The sequence below is a fragment of the Athene noctua genome, chromosome 1 (assembly GCF_965140245.1).
Source record: "Athene noctua chromosome 1, bAthNoc1.hap1.1, whole genome shotgun sequence".
In the NCBI taxonomy this organism is placed as follows: Eukaryota; Metazoa; Chordata; class Aves; order Strigiformes; family Strigidae; genus Athene; species Athene noctua.
The window spans coordinates 194,621,934-194,644,439 of NC_134037.1; positions in this window are offsets into that span (position 1 = coordinate 194,621,934).

Genomic DNA, 22,506 nt, shown 5'->3' on the forward strand with positions numbered 1-22,506 from the left:
CCAGGCCCCCTCATCGAGGCAGAGATTGTGGAACATGAGGGGACAAAGAGCACTGAGCCACTTTCCCAATTCTGAAGATGTAAGAGGACTAAAGAAATGCCTGTAAGGGAGGTAAACGTTGTGAGAATTTGGGAAATATTTAGGCACATTGGCAACCTTTTAGACAGCTAAGGAATTGCTCTGAAGTCAAATACTATTGTTCATATCTAAAAATATGCAGAACTTGAAAACAGAGGAAGATGGTTTGGCAGCATCTTCTCTTCTTCCCTGTTGCACATGAAAGAAGGAGTTAAAACAGGAATCTCTAGCACATCCCTTTATTGTTATATATTTTTCCAATTGCCTGGAAATGAGGGAGGGAAGTGCAAAGAAGTAGAGCCAAAACCATCTCAAGAAATTTCAAAACAGTCTTAGCTGCTCATAACTTAATACACTCAAATTGTGAAAATTACAATTTCCAACTTCTAAGGAATTTATAAGTATTTCTAATTATAAGTTATGCATGGGTTAATAAACTCTAAGGCATGAAAGAGAGAGGAAAAGGATAAGGTGGGGAAGGAAAAGGATGCATAAGGAATGGGATGATGACAGACATATCAGACACACATTTCAAGGTTTAGCCAAAACTATTTGAGTACTGGTAATGTCAGTGCATGATTTCAGTAGTGCCTGTTATAGCCCGGACAAAATCTCTCACTGTTGAACAGCTGGATTTTATATTGTACAAAAATGATCTCATTTAATTACCTAGAAGTATTGTCTAATGTGGTTTGTTGTAATTCTGGAAGAAAATTTTAGATTCAAATGATGTCATAACTTATGTTTTAATTACAGAACTTGGACCTTATGTTCACTGGGAGACAAAGGAAGAGCTTTTGAATCTTTTTGAGCAGACCTTTGCTCTCCGCCAGGGTTCAGACTAAGTGATGCCACCTTTCATAGCTATTACTTGTAGAATTAAGGTAAGAAACCATTTGTATTTGAAGTTGGCTTAGCTGTTTATTCAAGATTGACCTACTCAAAATGAACAATGAATCTGATCTATAAGGCAAAAGACTTCACAAAACATTTCACCTAATGAAAACACAATCTATTATTTTTATTAAAGACTTTGTGAAGTGAGCCCTTATGCTTAAATACCAACTTGTTTAGCACTACATATAAGAAAAATGCCCCCAAAAGCCATCTTCAACAGAAAGCACCATCAAGCATCAAAGAAGTCACAACTATGTCATTAAAGTGGGTAAAATACCGATTATATTTAAGATGGTGATTTATAAAAGCATATATCCTGCTTACTAAAACAGGTCAATTTCCATCACTAATTGGGTCAGCTAACCACAAAGGCACATGCTTCACTTCCTCTTTCAGGATGTCCTTTGGTGGCTTCTCAGAAAGTTACAGCTTGTGTACTTTACAGCAATACGTTGAAACACTCCAAATGATTAACGTTTGTTTTGTAGCCATTGCCTTCCTTCTCTTCTCTTTTTGTCCTCTTTACCTCTGTTAATTTCCCTTTTCTTTTTACCATCTTAAAATAAAATTCCTTTTTTTTATCCTTTATATGTTCAGCTCCTACTTTATAAGAAATTTGAAGTTTGTTGGGTTTTTTACAACTATACCTTTTTATGTAACTTCTTTAGACAATTTTTTGTTTCAGTCTATTCTTGTTTATTTCTCTTTTATGTGTTATTTTGCACACATGGCATTTCTCCACTTGTATCCTCAATTCTTTACTAGTTCAAATACTCCTTTTCCCCCTTTCTTTTTTACATCAGGTTTTGTTTATCATTCTTCTCTAATTTGTGTAATCCAATCTCACTTGTTTCCATCGTTATGAGAAATTTGAACCTTTGAAACTAAAATACCATAAAATATTCAGTGTTGATAGCTCATTTATGAAATGCATTAAGAAATATGGTAAGATGATGTCAGATGTTAAATGTCAAGTTCCTGCTTTTATAGAAAATGGAAAATTCCACAATAGAGTGTTCAAGAGAGTGTTTTGAGGTTTATCAACCTACAACTCTGAAGATTTCAGCCTTACTGAACACAATCCATTGCTATGTGGCTGTTAGTGCTAGGCAGACAGAACAAGTCTGCAGAGCGGTGCGACCCTCCAGCCTAGGAAGAAAATTGGACATTCCCTGTATTTACTGTACTACCCTACAATGAAACTGGACACTACTACTGAGAGAGAGAAACCTGTCTCTCCTTGGATGTCCATGCCCATTTTGCAGCTGTTTGGCGGGCAGCAGGAATCAATGTGCACGGGTGCACGGGAGACTACATCTGGGCGAGAGGGAAAGGAGTGGAGAAAAGAAGTACGTGATGCATCTCGGAGACGAGGTTGAGGGATGTGGCTGAGGAGTGGGAGAACTGGGGAAGGCTGGACATGGGCCATAAGTCTGAGAACTGGACTAACTCCTATTAAAGTTAGATTACGAGCAAGTGGTTCATACTCAGGCGAGCAGTTTGAATGAATAACAGAAAAGAAGTAAAGAGGTAAAGTGGGTAGAAAGGAGAACCTGATAAAGAGAAGAAGTTTTTCAAAGAGATGGAGATGGTCCAGACAGGGAGACTGGTATTAGCCACTTTTGTATGAAGAAAGAAACAAGGGGAGAGTTTGACAGGGAGTGGGAAACAAATGATTGGGTGTAAGAACTAGAGCAGAGGAAACTGGGAACTGGTGAGAATACAGGGAGGGTGTTGTGAAGATGCTGTTTGAAGGAGGAGATCAGTGGAGAGACTGAAAATGCCACTGAGGAGGAGCTCATGGACAGCTGTACTGTGGGAGCCTCCAGAAACAGGGAAATTGCAGAGAAACTGGAGACATCTGTTTTGGAGGAGAAAGAAGGAGACTACATATGAAAGGAAGGCTATGACTGAGGTTAGAGGTCAAAGAAAATAGAGACTGACAAGAAACTCCAATGCATCTCACAAGACTGAGAAAGTAGGCAAAAAGTTGGCACATAAATCTGCATGTGGGTAGTTGTAAGGTAATGCATATAAGTAAAAATAACCTAGTCCTAGCCTCTCATAACCTAGCCTCAATGATTCTGAACACAGAACTGGCACTTACAGCTCAAGAAAGAAATCCTGGACATTGACAGTTTTCTCAAGGAATCACCTCAATGTGCAGTAGAAACCAGAAGACCTAGCTAAATGGATTGATAATAAGCCAGAAAGCATCATTTTGCCAATATATAAACCTTGGGGCATCTGTGCAGAGTATTGTTTGAACAATTGAGTATTGTATGTGTACTGGTGGTATGTGAACTGGTTTTCCCCTATAGCAGCCCTCACGGTGCTGTGTTTTATGTTGGGAGCTGGCAGGGTGTTGATATCACACTGGTGTTGTGGCTACTGCTGAGCAGGGCTTACACAGCACCAAGGCTCTTTCCAACATTTTTCCCCCTGCAGTGGGACGGGGTGGGCAAGATCTTGGGAGGGGACACAACCAGGACAGCTGACCTGAACTGCCCAAAGGGATATTCCAGACCATGTGACGTCTGCTCAGTATAAAGCTGGGAGAAAGGAGGAAGGGGGTGGGGTCACCCTTGGTCCTCCGAGGCAACCACTACGCGTATGGGAGCCCTGCTCCTGAGAAGGCCTGACAGCGCCTCTTCATGGGAAGGAGAGAATAAATCTGTTTTCTTTTTTTGCTTCTGTGTGCAGACCTTTGCTTCACTTTGCTTATATTAAAACTGCTTTTGTTTTACCCACAAGGGTTGTTCTATCTTATTTTCTTTTCCCTCTTTGCCCTGTTGAGAAAACAAGGGGAAAAAGGGGGAAGTGATAGAGTGACTTGGTGGATACCCGGCATTTAGCCGAAGTCAAACCACCACAGTATGGTACCCTTGCTTCAAGATATAGGTGCATTACACAAAATGATGATAAAGAGGATGATGCAGCTGTCCTATGAAGGGAGACAAAAGGCTGAAACTTTCTGGCTTACCAAGAAGTTGGCTGTTGGGGAAGAAGAAAGATATTGTTGGCTCACAAAATTTTGAAGGCAACGAGTAAGATGAACGTAGTAGAAAATCTATTCACCAAATCTTATGGTACTAGGATTAGAAGACTGTCTTTGCAACTGCCACTTGGCTTAAAAAAAGACAGTACTTTTCATAGTCAGTACCAACCTTCTGCAAATGGTTGCTACAGGTAGTTGTGGAGGCAGACAGTATCACTAGAGTCAAAAGGAATTAGACTAATGGTCTATATACTCTTGGGGAAAGAAATCAACATGCCCTCTAACTCCACAGTGTCATTTGCACCCTTTGCCTGGCTGTTACCCCCATGGCTGGTTCTGCCTTCTGGGCTCTCCTGTGGGTCATGGTCAAGATCCGCTCAGATGTGTGGAGGAGGCTTCTCCCATGAGGGAGGGTCTGGGATTGTAATTTATGAATCCCTGAAGATGGGATTGCACTGCCTGCCATGGTCTGGGTCAGTGGTCTCAGTTTAGGGATCCTGGGTGGCAAAACTTGAGGCAGAAATGTCAAGGGAGGGAGCTGTCTGCTCTTGTGAGCAGCTTGCTCTCACTTCCTTGTAGCCCCCTCCCCAAGGACTCTGCTTCCCCGCTGCTGGTAGTTTCAGTTGAGTTGGCATGTTGATCCCATTACCTGGACTGTGTCACAGAGTGAGAGGATGCCTGAGTGTGAAGGGCCACTGGCAGTGGTGTATCTGGGGCCTTCTTTTGTTAGTCCTCCTACCCACATTAATGAAGAAACGCAGAGCTGCCATAAAGCACAGCAGAGAAAGGTGGGCAGTGGTGGTAGCACCCCACCCACAGGCAGGCAACCATTTGCCAAGGTGCTGGGAGTGGGATGATCCCAGGAGAGAGGTAACACCCACGTGCTTCTTCAAAACGTGAGGCAGGAGGAAAGGTGAAGATGGGTGGAACAAGGGAGAGCAATTGCCAGTAGCTCCCAGCAATTCTGGATGCACAAGATTAACATCATCAGGATTGCAAAACAAATGATTCAGAATTATTTGTTGCCTTAAGTTGCTTATGCAGTCTTAAGATTTTTTTTCTTTTACATGCATTACAATTATTGTCACATACTATTGTACCTGCTAGGAATTCTTTGGCTTTGCTGGCAAGAAAGAAGGTGGTCTCTATTAATGATCATGTAGTCAGGATATTTTTTTTCTCCCTGGTAATGAAGTGAGCATTCTCATGCCTTATTTCTTATCTTCTATTCAAGCCCAGCTCAGAAAATATTTGTTTCTACATGCGTTTCTTTTTGGTGCTCACAATATTTTTTCCAGCACTGACTTCACATCCAAATTCTTTTAACATAGCAAGTTCACCCTATAAATTCAGTCAGGACAAGACTGTGTGCTGAATGGAATTTTTGCTCTTTATAGCTGTTGACAACACTGACAAAGAAAAGAAGGGCACACCACAAATCTGCCAGTAAAACTTACATATTTCAAGTATCTCAGTATCAAGACATTTATTATCAACTCGACAATAAAAACTAGGAAAGGCCAAGCAAAGGTGAGATGCATGAAACTCAGGGACTACACGTGGTTTCCATCTCTTCAGAATGGGAATTGCTTGAGAAGTATGACTTTAGGAATGAAAAGGAGCATCTGCCCATGGGTCCTGGCTGCTAGTCCTCCCATGGGTCACATTCATATTGCATATGTAGACCCAAAGCTGAGCATAGACTTGAACTAACATGTACCTATTGTAGACAACCAGGGAATTAGCATCCTGTTTGACCCAGACTGCCAAATATTATCAAATATCTGAAAATGTGGAACAAAAAACATTGATAAAATTAAATCACTTATTCAACAGAAAACAAACTCACAACATCTGGAAGTGCTGATGCTACTTTTATTCTCTGTGACTATTACAGTTCTTCCTTTACTGAGTGTTACAGGGAGATGAAGGAAGCCTGACAAACCACAGAAGTATAAGAACAGTGTGCTGGTACCTTTTGAGTAATGTTCCAGTTGCAGTCTAAGCTGCTGTAGTGCTGCACTGATTGTTACTATGCCCTGTATTTGATGTAGTAGACATTACTGCCTGTGTAACCACTTGTGGCTGAAAACCTCTTGAATGAGAAACTAAAAGAATGTTCTAGTGACCTCCGTGCAAAATGACTCTTACAGTTACAGTGGGGAGCTGTCTTCCCTGTCGTCTCCTTTTTTCTTGGTTTTCAAAAAGTATTTGTAATCAATAAAACGGTATGTTTAATCTAATCAACCTCTTCTGAAAATCATTATTTTCAAAATAATAAAACTAGTGACCACTTCAACATTGCAACAAGTGTAGGTTCCCAAAATCACTGTGGGACTTTCATTACCAGGATGGAACAACTGGGTTCTAAGGAACAGAATTGCCGTGTAGCTTACCTAAGCACAGGCCTTCCTAACAATGCTTTTCAAAGACTGTTTCTCAAGTAGCCATTGCAATGGAACATATGGAAAAATCCATCAACCTTTCACGTGCAGCTGATTTGTAAATAGGGTGTGGTTTAGCCGATTTTATTTTAAGTTGTTAAAGTGGCTGGCATTGGATTCAGGAGAGTTACAATAGCAATAGTAAGTAATTGGTAGTATTATGGATGGGGTTGATAAAAATACTGTAAAAATAAAAATACTGGGTGAGCTGGTTTTAATATTGTTAAAATTATCCCTTTGTACAGATATTTTCTATGCTCCATAGTAATCTAAGTTTGTTTTTAAAAAAGGAAAGTCACACAAATCCATTCAGAAATTTCTAAAATGAAGTTAAGGAAGACAAACACTGTGTCTACATGCTTTAAAGCAAGGAACAGGAACACAGTCTTTATCAAGGACGTGTAGATTGCATTTCTGTGAAGTGCTATGTGGATTTGGCCAATGTATAAATCATTGCATATTTCATCTCACAGATGCTCATATTTGCTAAAAGTTACCAGTTAAGGCCTTTTCTTTTAGGATGTTTCATTTGATTTCTGTCTATGCTCCGGGAGCTCAGTTTCTGTGCCCTGAGAGAGGAAGTGCTACATTATTGCAACATCCTCTTCATAAGTCATTGATGCCATCCCATTCTAGAAAACCTAGAAAATTCTGGGTCCTAACTGCTGTAGATGCCAGTGCAAGGAGGGTGAGGAGACAGCCTGTGACTGCTCCAAGGGTGCTGAAAGAGTTGGCAGATATGCTTGTCAAGCTGCTTTCCATGATTTACCTGAGATCATGGCTAACTGGGGAGGTCCCATTGGACTGGAGGGTGGCAAATGTGACACTCATCTACAAGAGAGGCAGAAGGGAGGATCCAGGAAACTATAGACCTGTCAGTCTGACCTCAGTGCCAGGGAAGGTCATGGAGCAGGTCATCTTGGGTGCCATTAAAAGTCATATAATGGACAACCAGGGGATCAGGCCTAGTCAGCATGGGCTTATGAAAGGCAGGTCCTGCCTGACAAACCTGATCTCCTTCTATGACAAGATGACCTAACTATTGGATAAGGGAAAAGCTGTGGATATTGTCTATGTGGATTTTCAAAAAGCATTCGACATAGTTCCCCATAGAATTCTCATAGAAAAACTGGTTGCTCATGGCCTGGATGAGCGTACGGTCTGCTGGGTCAAGCACTGGATGGATGGATGGTCCCAGAGAGTGGTGGTCAATGGAGCTAAATCCAGCTGGCAGCCGGTCACAAGTGGGGTTCCTCAGGGCTTGGTATTGGGACCATTTCTGTTCAACATCTTTACTGATGATCTTGATAAGGACATAGAGTAAATTTGCAGATGACATCAAGTTAAGCGGGAGTGTCAATCTGCATGAAGACAGGGAGACTCTACAGAGAGACTTGGATAGATTGGATCAGTGGGCCAACATTAACAGGATGAGCTTCAACAAGGCCAAGTGCCAGGTCCTGCACTTGGGCCACAACCACCCCACGCATTGCTATGGACTTGGGGAGGTGTGGCTGGAGAGCTGTCTGAAAGAGAAGGATCTGGGGCTTCTAATTGACAAACACCTGAACATGAGCCAGCAGTGTGCCCAGGTGGCCAAGAAAGCCAACGGCATCCTGGCTTGTGTTAGAAATAGTGTGACCAGCAGAAGTAGGGAGGTGATTGTCCCCCTGTACTCTGCACTGGTGAGGCCACAGTCCAGTTTTGGGCACCTCAATAGGAGAGAAGTATCGAGGTGCTGGTGTGAGTGCAGAGGAGGGCAACGAAGCTGGTGAAGGACCTGGAGAATAAATCCTATGAGGAGCGATTGGGGGAGCTGGGACTGTTCAGTTTGAGGAAGAGAAGGCTGAGGGGAGACCTCATCACTCTCTACAACTACCTGAAAGGACGTTGTAGAGAAGTTGGTGCCGGTCTCTTCTCACAGGTGATTAGTGACAGAACAAGGGGGAATGGCTTTAAACTGCAACAGGGGAGGTTTAGACTGGAAAAAATATTTCACAGAAAAAGTGGTCAGACAGTGGAATAGGCTGCCCAGGGAGGTGTGGAGTCACCATCCCTGGATGTGTTTAAGGGTCGTTTAGATGAGATGCTGGGGGATATGGTGTAGGGGAGAACTTTGTAGAGTCGGGCTGATGGTTGGACTCGATGATCCCAAGGGTCTTTTCCAACCTGGATGATTCTGTGATTCTAAATATGATTGTATGCTCTGTCCAAGGCCACCTGAAGCCACAGGCTAGTTTCTCCCATATATTAGGGTGCCTCTGAAAGCTACCCTAAACTGCAGCTCCTTCAGAGCAGTCTATCAATGCCACTAGATGACTCTGCTTTGCTTATGCTTTTTCTTTCCCCTTCTTTACTCCAGCTTTCCTAATGACTGAATCTCTAAGGTTAACAGATGGGATGCACGGCAAAGGTTATGGGATGGTCCAGAGGAGGAATCGACCAGTCACAGATCCCCTGGAGGGGCAGGACACCTCCTCCGAGTGGGGCATAGGCTGATAACTGTGCTCCTTTCCCTCCCCACCAGTTGCATTTGAGCATCAGCAAGAAACCTCATCCAGTCAGCATAAATGTATGTGTCAGATTTGTAATGTTTTTGGTAAACTAGAACACATCCTTGAAAAGCTGCTCCTGAAGAAAGAAAAATAACCTTTGAGAACTTTTTCTAAGTGAAATGACAAGGTAAAGTACCAGTTTTGTATCTCGTTGGACCTGTGCATTTAACTTTCTAAAAATGGAGACAAGGTCTGTTCTGCAATGAGATCTACGCCAGAGACAGTTTATCTAAAGTACAGATTTGGCTTCTTTCCTTTACCTCTGCCCTTTCCCTTGTATCCTTTGCCTTATTTGCTCCTTCTCCGAAGTCCTCTGTCATTCTGAAACCATTCCCTGCAATGCTGCCGAGTGACACAGCACAAACGAAGAGTGGGGAAATAAAGAGAGCGCTTACTGTTGAATCATGTGAATAAAAATGATTGTTTCCACCTGTGGTGGTTTTGGCAATGCCGGGACCTGAGACCACGCTGCTGTTGTCCCTCCCCCACCCTTGGACCAGACGGGGCAGGGAGTGAGATACAAACCCCAGGACTGAGGTAAGGAAAAAATTAATACAACAGTACAACAATTAATAAACCAAACAACAACAATAACAATAAGCAGTAATAACAGTAAACAGGATAAAAGATATACAGAGATATACCAACAGGATAGAGCAGCCCCATCGCGGGTACTCTCCGGGACAAAAGGAACACAGAAACTGTTTCCACACTTGGGAAGGGACCTGACATCAGCATGGTATCGAATACCCACTGCTGGGGAAACTTAACCCTATCCTAGCTGAATCAGGACACCAGCTTGCCTCCATATAATGAGAATTTCCATCGTTGGCATGTCCTGTTTAAGAAAAAAAAAAAAAAAAAAGGACAGTGCTGTGGTCTGGCTCCTCTTCCTTCCTTCCTCTTCCCTCCTGTCTTCTGCTGAGCAATAAGAAACTAAAATCAGGAGGATGTGAAGCTCACTCATCACCTGGCAACATGAAGGACACAGAGAGTTCAGAGCTCAGAAACACTTCTCCCATTTGTTCCAGGGATGGAAGAGATGTTTCTTCCCATGGTATCGCCTTCTCAGCTCTCCAAAGAGTGGCCAGAGACCCAGAGAGGGGCCAGAGGGGATGTGGTGGGAGAAACCAGTCATTACAGTAAGTTGAACCTTTTCATGCATCCCAAACAATAATTAAAAAAGCACAGCTGCTTTGTTCACTTTAATTCACATTCAAACTCCATGCTTAGCACTCACGAGATGTTTATATTACCAGTTTCATAGCTTACACGACCAGCACCATAATACCATCTTTTTCAAAAAGCTGTCTCTGACTGTCCATGCAGGTCCTGCTCAAATATTGCTTGTCTTTATACAAATCTAGCTGATGTGATGAGCTTGAAGGTCTAAGAAAAATGTTGAGACAGTAATACTTTCTATATAATTCAAATTACCAAAACATAAACAGATTTATCTCAAAACAGGGGGCTTGGAACAAACTGCATTGCCTCCCTCGGAAGACCACAGAGAGAGTCCTATTTTTTTGTTATAGTCTTCTTTGTCTTCCCATATCAAAACTTATTGGTAGCATCCTTTAATTTTACATGTATTCCATGCTCTTTTGGACAAAGGTGTACATCGCAGCTGTTTACCCATTGCTTTGCATAATGGATCAAGACGTGACTGGGATGCAATATTGTAAAAATTATGATCATAAATAATACATACAATGATAAAGCTCTGTTAAAAAGGCAAGGGGCACTAGAATAAGAAAGGTGTATAATTAACACGACTTCAGCTCTTGAATCTCTGTTACTTTCTACAGTGTTGACTTACGCTCTACACTTTGTGGCAGACAGGTCTGGGTGTTTCAGAGAAAGCTGTTTCCTCCCGTAGGATGCTGGGAGGCAGGAAGGCTAGCAACAGCCTTCCTACACTATCACTCCCTATTGTGCCTGACATCTCATGAAAGAAAAGCTTCAGCTGCAGTGGAGACAAATAGAATGATTTGAAGGATTTTCACCTGTTGTCACTGTGAATTATTTGAAATCAGGGTGCATACAGGATGTATGTTCTCTTTTGTTTCTAAAACTTGTACAATATAGGAACCTGGTACCTTACTTGGGGCATGAACTGATTTGATATACCATGAAGAGAAAATAATTTAGTATAAGACAAGTTCTAAAGTTTAACCTTAACCCTGTAAATTCACCAACATTAAGTATTAAGCATTAAGCTGGTTAGTTGTATTACTACCTTGAATGCCAGGGCATAGAAATAAACCCACAGATTATATCTTTAGTCTGATTTATTGTAAAGAGGTAAGAAGCATCTGTCTGGCTCATTGAAAGAAAAGCTTGGCATTAACAACACAGACTTCTTCTGGCTAAGAATATTTCTTAGAGGCTGTGATTTTAAAAATATAAACCAGCAAAATCAAAGCCAGAACTTCTCAGGAAACCACAGCCTAAGACAGCCCCAAATGGTTCTGACTTCCCTTACGTCTTAGATCAACTGAATCATCTTCAGCATTTGCTTTTTTTTATCCACATACTATTTATCTATCACATTAATTTTCCTCCTAAAAGCATTATTGCAAGACATTCATTACATGTAATTTACCTGCATCAGACAATGACTTGTTTAAACCAGGCACATGAGGTGTTGAAAATTATAGAACAACTCTTCATCTGTGTGGACCATAATAGTTTGGGACACATTTTGGGGGCAAGGTAACATGGATAGCCCTCTTAATTGTTCCCAGATCTCAGCTGCCACCAGAGCCATCTAGGAGATTATGAAGAGCCACTTACCCTGGGAGAGGATTGAGAAATGTAATGGGACTGTTTACTGCTGTTGATATTCACAACAGCACACCACCAGTTTAGGCTGAACTACCTCTGACTGGTTATTAAACACTCTTGAGAAAGAGTCTAATCATTGCTGGCTGGTTGCAGATGACACTTAGGAAGCATATTAGCAAAACCAGTATATTCACAAAGCTCTGAGAGAGAGGTATTTGGAAAGGCCATGAGCACAGCACACTCTCTCAATTCATTTGTCCATCATTCTGTCATTCTGGACAGCCCCTAGATATCCCTCTGAGGGAGCATCAGAAAGTACTGTGCATGCTTGGTCCTGTGTGCTCTGGATGATGCCCTCCATTCATGCAAGACACTGTGCTTGACATGGTTGTGGTCTCCACAGACTGGGAAGCTGGTCTGGAGGAGTCATAAGATGTAATATTAGATGTACTCAAAGAAATCTTCTAACCTTCTTGCTAGAGAGACTTTATAATTGGTTTCATCTTCCTAGTATAGACCAAGTGCCACCTTGCTGCAGGTGAATTATTGGTAAGTCACTGTTGTGGGTTAATTAACAGAGGTCTATTAATGATTAGACCACAATCAAATGATAATTAATCAATTATAGAATTAAAATTAAATGGTAATCAAATGGTGATTAAGCAATAATTGAATGGCAATTAACAATGATTTGACAATGATTTAAATGATTATTTAAACGATAATTTAGACAGTGGTCAAGCAGTCTACTACTTACTACACTTCTAATAATTAAGATATAGCTGGATATATAAATGTCGCTAGCATAAGCTATACTTTTAGATCTAATGTAAAATGTTGCTTACCTCATTCTAGATATCAGATGCCAGTTAAGGGGTCTCTTAGCCTCAAGGATTAACTCTGCGAGGCATCCCTGCTCATGGGGAGGTCACTGCCATGCAGCCTGCTGCTGTACAGGAGAGCTCAGTAGGCTCAGGGGATTACAGATATTTATAGCATAAAGTGAATGACATATAGTCAGATCCCCAATTTGGTTTATGTGCAGGAGTGCAGCTGTGGCAATTTTTAGTTTTGTCTAGTCCAAGCTCAGGCTGGTACTATTAGCTCCTGATAAGACATGACCTAGACTCCTTAGCGCCTGAGAAGACATGGCCTAGCACAGTTCTCATGGTTTGCACAGCAAGGCTGATTTCAGTCAGGCCCGCTTGTGGGTAATGCCTGAACCAAAGCACTGCTCACTCAGTCAGAGTGGGGGCATCCCTTACACTCCACCTCTTACACCATTTGCCTTTGTGTGCTCCTGTCTCTTCTTCACCACCCAGCAGAATGGAAGTTCTGACAGTTGATGTACCTGACCATAGCTGCCACAAAGGCGACCCAATAAACATACTTACAAAGAAGGATATCTCGTTAGTCAGAGTCCCAAGACATCCCTTATAAGCTCAGCCCCTTATAAGCTTGGCCCAGACCTCCTTAATGGGGAGTAGTTACAAAGTTCCTCCCTTGATAGGGAGTAGTTACAAAAACCTGGATGAGTGCAGAACAAAGAAACTGTGACAATGAACTGACCTTCCAGGAAAACAGGAATCAGCAACAACTATTCCAGGAACTGATGTCCTACACCCATGGGTGTATCTACCAAAAAGGTATTTATGCCAAAAAGGTATATAAAGTAACTTGCTACCTACCCAAAATAAGCTTCTCTGCAAGAGACCTCCCAGACAGGCGGGACCCTTGCTGGGGATGTCTGACTCTGGACCCTGTGATGTAGATCATGTTTGAAGTGAGAATTCTTCATTAATTAGCCCCACTCTTGGGATCAGTTTGGTGAATGTCATACTGGTAACACATCGCATAATATACTTATCGATGTACACACAGGTAAAGGTGCATAAGTACATATCTCTTCACTATCTGGAATTCTGTAATAACTTGTAATATACATATATTTTCTTTACTCTTGTAATATATATTGTCATGGTTTAAAGCCCGGTTGGCAACTAAGCACCACTCAGCCGCTCACTCATTCCCCTCCAGCATCAGGATGGGGGAGACAATTGGAAGGGTGAAAGTGAGAAAACCTGTGGGTTGAGATAAAGACAGTTTAATGGGTAAAGCCAAAGTCGCACACGCAACGAAAGCAAATGAAGGAATTCATTCACCACTTCCCACAGGCAGGCAGGTTCTCAGCCATCTCCAGGGAAGCAGGGCTCCATCACACGTAACAGTGACTTGGGAAGACAAACGCCACCACTCTGAACGTCCGCCCCTTCCTTCTTCTCCAGCTTTATACGCTGAGCATGACGTCACATGGTGCGGGATATCCCTTTAGTCAGTTGGGGTCAGCTGTCCCGGCTGTGTCTCCTCCCAACTCCTTGTGCACCCCACCAGGTGGGGTGGTGTCAGAAGCAGAAAAGGCTTGTATAAGCACTGCTCAGCAGTAACGAAAACATCCCTGTGTTATCAACATTGTTTTCAGCACAAATCCCATACCAGCTACTATGAAGAAATTTAACCAGCACATATATATACTTGCTTTCATAGTGGTAATTTTATAGTGACTTGTAACATACATTTTTATCTTTATCTTTACATTTATTTATTTGTTTTTACTAATCACAATTTTGTAGAAACTGTTAACAAAGAAATTCTCAGAAACCTGACCTCGGTATCCTTGTATATTGCAGAATCCTGAGAACCCCACAGTCACCATCACCCCACAGTAAGTCCCACAGATCTTGACTGACCACTATGTACCATACTCACACACAATCTAGAGAAAAGGCAGAGGACAAAAAGAGCACATGGAAATCCAGAGAAGGAAAGTATTTGAATTCAAAGAATTTCAAAATGAATTTCATTCATTTTTGAACACTGCCGTTTACTGTGCCATCTGCAGCTGTATGTACTGAGGGTGGAGACCTGGTTTTGATTACCAAAATCCAGGCAAAATATTATCTGGAGCCCAATAACTCAATGAACACAGCACCAGTATTTTACCAAAACTTTCATATCACAAGTCAGTTGCTAACACAGTTAATCAAGGACCATGGGAACAGAGGTGACTAGCTGGGCAAAAGGATAGAGTAATTTTTCTTCTACTACCATAACAAAATAGTCCTTGAGTAACTGCAAATAGGAAAATGAAGAAATTTTAATGAAATTCAGCAGAAAAGCTCTCTGTGGCTGTTGAAAATAACAATATTGTAGGTTTTTTTGTTTGTTTGTTTAGGGTTTCTGTTGTTTGGGTTTTCGTTTTTTTTTCTGAATGTATAACTGTGGTCCAGTTGTGTTTTATAGCAATAAAAACTCACAGAATGAATGTCTCCAAGGGATAAATCATAATGCTAATGTTAGATGGGATTGCTTAACACCAGTGTCAGCATTTGCCAACTCATTTTTAAAGGTTCCAGCTCATGAACTACTTCTGTATTCCACATTACTGTTTTCTTTCTTTTGGCTGAGGAGAATGCCAGCTCTTCAGGCAGTGGAACATTTCAGCTGGGAACAAAAAAAGCTCCTGCAGGTACTTTCAGAAAAATAAATTATTAGTTCAAAAAGTAATGCAACCCATGAGGGAAATTGTCTTCATTCCCTTCTGTAACATGATCCAGTAAAAGGAATTATCATAAAACAAATAATTAATTAAAAGTGCATAAGATGTATTAGAAATGCTGCAGGCTGTTCAGGCAGCTCTGAGGACTGGATTCATCCCCTCCAGCGCAGACATCCACGGTACAGATAGATTTCTATGCCTGAGATGATAGTTTTCAAGCAGAGGGCAGCAAGTCAGAGGACTGCTCCTCACAACTTGATGATCACCGATGGATCATCTGCTGAGATGAACTCTGTCCTAAGTGCTCAAGTCAGTCTTTGTGAAGGCCTGAGACACCTGGGAGCTGAAAGTCCTGGAGAGCTTGCCCTGAAATGAGAGTTATAAGGAGAAATGGCACATGTACAGCTGGGCAACGGGAAGAAGGAAATATAAGGAAAGGAGTGTGACAGGGGTGTAAGGAACCAAAGGAAGGAATGCCTCAAACATTCATCGACACAGAAAACCTCAAGGACAAGCCATGGTCTTTGTAATTGTTTAAGGAATGTCACCCAAGGAATGTCACCCAAGGAAGTGGGAGTGTATGGAAGGATGCACCCCCCCACTCCCTTGCAGTTGCATTGACAAACTCCTTAGATAAACCCCAGAGGGAGGAAACACGGACTGAGTGAAACCAAATGTTTCTCATCAAGAACAAGGACTGCTAATCACTGGCTGCATTGTGTAAACCCAATACTCTGTGACTCTATTGTGTAAAGCTGAAGAGGCAACAAGGCCTGATAAGAGGTGAGCATTTCCACCCCAGAAGCTGGATGATTGCTCACAAAGCATGAAGTCAGCAAAAATCTGTGGGGACTGAGGAAAAAAACAAAGGTGGGCAGGGGGAGCATGACCACTGACTCAATTGGACAAGGGGTGGTGCACCCCATTCCCCCTCAATGTACGTGCGGAACCCACATTTCACCTTTTTCCTTGTCTCTCATGGAAATGAGTTTATGGAATACCTGCCTTTTGTTGTCTAGTATATTAATCAGCTGATAAGATGAATTTAAAGTTGGCAGAAACTTTGCTGTGTGTGCACCCACCACCCCAGATTACCGGACCTGAGACAATTCTGGATTCAGGGATGGTGACCAGATTTCTTTGACTCTCTTTCTCTCCTTACTTTTTTTCTTTTTCTTTTTCTTTTTCTTTTTCTTTTTCTTTTTCTTTTTCTTTTTCTTTTTCTTTTTCTTTTTCTTTTTCTTTTTCTTTTTCTTTTTCTTTTTCTTTTTCTTTTTCTTTTTCCTCTTCCTCTTCCTCTTCCTCTTCCTCTTCCTCTTCCTCTTCCTCTTCCTCTTTCTCTTTCTCTTTCTCTTTCTCTTTCTCTTTCTCTTCTTTCTTATAGATATACATTGCCTATTATCTTTTCCAAGTTTAAATATTTTTCTATTGCAAATAAAACATTTTAACTGGTTGTTTGGTATGGTTTCACCTTAATTTAATCCAAGGGTATCACAGAACTGTTGAGACTCCCTGAGCTCCCAGTCCCTATCATGACAAGAGGGACACTCTGACACCTTGACAGCAAGAAAGCTGGAGAGTGCTCTAGCTTCTGCTGAGGGCTGTAAGACAAGGATAGGATGTAGGAGAACCTGTTGTGCTGTAATGAGTTGGTCTCCTTAGGGTAAGAGAAGAAAAATTGCAAGCTTATCTTACAAAAGTCTGAGCTAATGTTTGTGTTTGAAGGACATGGGGAAGGAAAAGGAAAGAAGCAAAACTTATTGGGGTAGTGTTATGCCTCACAAATGCTGCTGATGACTAAAAGCCTACGGAGAAATTAGGTGTGTCCTGATCAGTGGACTACAACAAATGGCAAGGACGTCACAGGGTGGGTTCTGTCATAGGAAACTTCCCTTTGTATGTGGAAATGGCAATGAAAATCTGCCTCAAAAACTTCAAATCTGTCCATTTTTTAAGGTGGACCAATCTTAATTAGAGCTAATATGCCAGCACTGAGCAACAGCTATAGCATGACACAGCCATAGCAGTCTTCTGTTTGAAGTCTGTTTATTTCCCTCCACATGTACTGTTAAGTTGATGACTGAAGACCAGTTTCTACTTCTTATTTCTAATCTGATTCAGTTTCAACCGCCCTTTCTCTTTGCCTTTGGCTCCTCTTTTTGCAACCCAGATTTATGGTAGGGTGGGTACACAGTGGTTGCAAACTAAAATCACTGTGTCACGAAATGCATTTTGGACTTTACATGTACTAAAGAATAATGGATAGGTGTTATTAATAGAGAAATAAAAATCTAGTAATAAGCATAATTTATGAGCCATTTTCTCCAAGCAGCCTGAGAGTATAAAATTTTTGAATGAGGCAGCATGTTGCAATTCCAGCTGTGTTCTCCATTCCAGATTACTTGGTCTTTTCCTAAGACTTCCTTGAAATTAGGCTAGCATCAGATCCTTATTCACTTTGTGCACAAAGCTTCTGATGACTAATCAATTAAAAAACTACTAACAATGGCACTACTGCTTGTTTGTTATGACACTTCAGCAAAAGTAAGGTGAGAAAATCAAAGCTTCTGGAAGAACTCAGTGACAATGCCAGCACAGGACCCCTTAACATGCACACAGCAGACAAAACCCAACTGCTTGGCAAAATATTAAGCAGAGTATTCTGCCTGCCTTTGGAAGCATTTGAGGCAGCAGATAGCACAGTGATTTATGTTCAGCCAGTTAGAGCTCAGCCCTATGAAAGACAGTAATTTACTCTCCAGAGGCAAAGGTTTCATGCTCCAGTCATGGGAAATCAGTTGATGTAGAGAAATAATTAACTTGTTTTATCATGAGCATTATCTTCCACACATCTGCTGCTTTGATTTTCTTGCTTTTATTGCTGCAAGGAATGTCACAGCTCAGGCAAAAGTAGCTCTGTATTTTGTTTCCTATGTCTTCTGCTGCTCTGAGGATATAACTTGTACAGGTGGTAGGAGAAAGCAGCAGTACAAGAATTTCTACGTGCTTCTAAAGCAACCAATTCTTCCTTCTAATCTAGGGTGAAATCACCAACATTACCCTAGTGTCTCCTGGGACAGAGGTTTATTTTTCAAAGCTCAATCTACTACAAGTTATGTCTCCTAAAGATTATTTCTTTTTCAATCACCATATTTCAGGGTCTGCTGAAATTATGTGCATCCTTTCAGTGCTTTCCTAGCACTTTGAAGAAGAATATTCTTGCATGGGTTTCCTCAGACTACTTTGTTACTTCATCTTACTTGTTGCTTTTGTTCATGTAATTTTAATGGTATTCTAGCAAGGCATTGGATAATCTGATTATAGACATGAAGGCATTGTACAGTTTGCCCAGATTTTTTTGGTGCTGTCCCTTTCTGGCTGAGTAAGAAGGCTAAATCTAGGATTCCTTTGCTCACAGTTCCAGGTTCCTTTCCAGCACATTGCCCCTTACTGTACAGCATTGAAGAATACTTTCTGAGTGCACATTGTACATAGCAAATTGCAGAAGCAGAAGTTAGAGAGCTGCTCCATGATAACAGCAGACAGATCATAGTCATTACAGATGAGGACATTTTAAACTCACACTAGCTATATATGAGGAATGAAACACTGCACCCATCTTACAGACCTCACTGCAAATTAATTACAGCCATTTCAGTTGCACTTCTGCTGACTCCAAGAGCTCTAACCCACAAAACAGGATAAGATCTTGAGGTGGCTGTGTCAGGCAGAGATATGAAGTTGTTAAACTTGATTTTCATTTCAAATGATTCACTTACTGGCTAGTGAAGCTATCACTTGCTTTGGCTCTGATGAGTATTCTTAGTGCCAACATACTGTCTCCACCTCAAGGAAGTCCCAAGGAGATCAATAATAACCTGGAAGCCATTCCGGGATCTGCATTGAGAATTGCTTCAATTCAAACCAGTACAATTCAAGTAGTGTCAAAAATATAAGCATGGCTGATTTACTTAAGTAGTAATGTGGTAAAGCCAAAAAAAGTGGGGTTTTGGGCCTGCTTAGTCACATTGGAAATAAACAGGGCTATAGAGCTTCTGAGTGCTGAAGACAAAACAGAAAAATCCCCAACAACTGTCAGCATTGCTCTCAGGAGGCATGGAAAAGAGTCGCACAAAAGACAGAAGAGAAGCACCCTATGAAGAAATCCACGGTGATTCTGGGTGGACAGGAGGAGAAAGGTGCTCCTAACATGCATTCCTGGTTAAGTGTTGCAGTGACAGTCACATAACTGCAGGGACCTCCGCTTAAGATGCAGTTACTGCACATGGAAATATGTAGAACTGATGAAAGATCTTCTAGCTTTTTTAAAAAGAAAAATTAAGCATCTATTTTTATTTTAAATGAGATTGCAATTGCAAATGCTGTCTTTTGAGGAAATTGGTATCTTCAGGTTTTTCACTTAAAATGTCAATTTAAGATCAGTTGCTGTATCCAGAATAAATTTGCTTTAAGTGCGTATGGGTATACCTGACCAAATAGGAACTCTCTTTTGTGTGGAAATGCCAGACAGAGTAACTGAACAAGCCTCAGTACATGAAAACATGTTTCAGGTTACTGCCATTTGTACGAAGTAAGTCTGACATGCCTTTGAAGGGGTAACACAGAAAGCACTATCATGAGTACAATGTGATGCCGGTGTTTTTGTGTTTCAGTTGCTACCCTGTTCTTTCTGAGAAAAGTGAGGGCATTAAGAGAAGAGATCTAGTATCATATGTAGCTACTCAGTTTTGATTTAGACTTTGGACTTGGCTGACCAGAAAATCCACCATCTCTGCATTTAAGATTTTCTGGAATTGTCTTGGAGGGCACAAGCTCTGTTGTGCTAAAACAGGTGTGTTCAGACTGTAGGAGACGCAGAACTGTTTTGTTTTCAAAGATCTGTAGCTTTTGGTGCTGCAGCAAGCTGTAGCAAGATTTATCTCAGTATAAATAGGCTCTCTGGAATAAATTTGTGTTTCTTGCTTGCTTTCCACATTAACCTATATTAAACTACAAGTCCCAAGAACCCTGTGGAGAATTTCAGTGGAATTACCAGACTGCCTTTGAATTAACTAGCCTGACATAGTCATCACTTCCAGCATCAGTGATCGATGTGTACCTTTCAGAGCCAACTGGGACAACTTATTGTGTTGCTCTAAAGTTCACCCTGACCAGTTACTCCAGCATACTGAAGAACACAAACCTCTGTCTGGCTTCTTGGTGCTGACTGATTTCTGAACAATGCAGTCTGGCTAGCAGCAACCTGGCATTGGCCCAGAGGCTGAGCCCTGAAACATGCCTCAGAGGCCTGCAGTTGGAAGCAATGACAGGCTTTTCCCAATTACGTGTGAACTTGGTGCCTAGGTACACTCACGCAGTTGACCGTGTAACGGAGGTAACAGGTTGGGTTGTAAAACTCACTCGAGAAAACAGCTCTACAGTGGAACAAAAACAGAAATTCACAAAATTACTCCTCTCTAAATGGAGTCTTACTAGATGTTTCATGTTTGATTAATTTACAATGCTCTTAGGAAACTCTAGGTAACATCCTCTGCTCTGAGAAAAATGCATACTTTGCTCCTGAATCACAATTTGGCTGCACTGACACTTGCGTGCGTTCTTTTGGAAGTGTACTTTTGGTTTGGAGTGATTAGTTTCTTTAAAATGAGTGGCAGAGAGTACTTAGGGTTTTTATTTTAAAAGTGTGGTCATGACAGATATGGGATATCAGAATTATGGAAATAGTGATATGTGCCACATTCTACAAATGACCATTTTGTCTTCAACACTTATCATATATTATATACATGTGTGTTGTCTTCCTTGAGACTGCTGGGGAGACTGCTGGGTTTCTAGCATGCTCCCTATTCCCCTGATACCTGGTGGAGAGCTTTCCTGGTCATTGCTAGGGAGACACTTCTTTCTCAGAACCCCCCTGTGTCACCAACTTTCAAACTGTGCAGCTTAATTGGAAGCAGTGCTGCTGTCCTTTGGATATTGTGGAACAAAGTATTGGGCAGATAAACACTTAGAGCACTCTAATATCTCTGTTCTTAAGATTGCTATGGCCTCTGAAGTTCCCCCCAATTTAGCCAGTCATCTTAACACCACCCTTGACTCAAAAACAGTGAAGGCAAAAGCAGATAAAAGCACTTTGCACAGCTAAAATAGACATGAGAGCTTGCAAAGGCTTATAATCACATACAGCAACAGGAATAGAAATTTACCCATCCAGCTTATAAAGGGTTTTCTCCCCCTTTATATCACTGGATAAGCTGGTAAACATTTCACAGCTTTCCTCTCTGAGAGCTCCATGGCTCAAGCCAGCTCTTCATCCTGATATTGTCAACATATGTGGAAGAAGGCCAGTATGAGAATCCCTTCTTTCCTCTGATTAGTGTTAACGAAGCCAAGAGGGAAGAAAACTAGCTCTTCTACCCAAGCTTCTTACTTGGAAAAGAGCAATGGTTCTGTGAGACCGGAACAGAGGATCTCCTCTACCATTTAATAAATCAAAACATGCCTTCCCACATTTTTCCAAACCCTTAACCAAGTTGACAGTCCCTTTACACTAGTCTGGAAATTGTTCAAACCCCAGGATGAAGCTTCTTCTTGCATTACGTTTTTTAATTCATATTAAAGTGTATGTTTACTTCAACTGGAATTTAAATAAATTTAATGCATGTTGATCTTGAATAAAGGCAGAGATGGGGATAAGCAATTGCTCTGAGTACCCTACAGTCATGTCTTTGAGGAGTGACTAAAAATAAGCTTATGGGAACCAAAATGAAGGCAGTGAAGGCAAACTCAAGGAGGAAAAGATGCTGAATTGAAAACTAGGATGAGAAAACAATTCCAGAGCAACTTCTCCCTGTCTGGAAAAAATTGCCTTTCTATGTTTGAACACGTTTAATTTCACCATCAAACTAAAGAATGAAAACTATACAGAGCTACTACCCAGACCTTGAAGGAAGAAACTATTGTTTGAACTGAAAAAGTAATGCCCTGGTATGGTGGAAGGGGCAGCTGACCAGACCAGATAAAAAGTAAACACACTATGGAAAGCAAACAAAGCTCTGCTCCAAATAGAAAGGCTGAGCAACTTCAGGTGATGGAATACGGGAATGGTGGCACCAGGCACTCACACATCTGTTCTGGTAAATACCAGTCATAAGTGAGGGTCCCGGCACT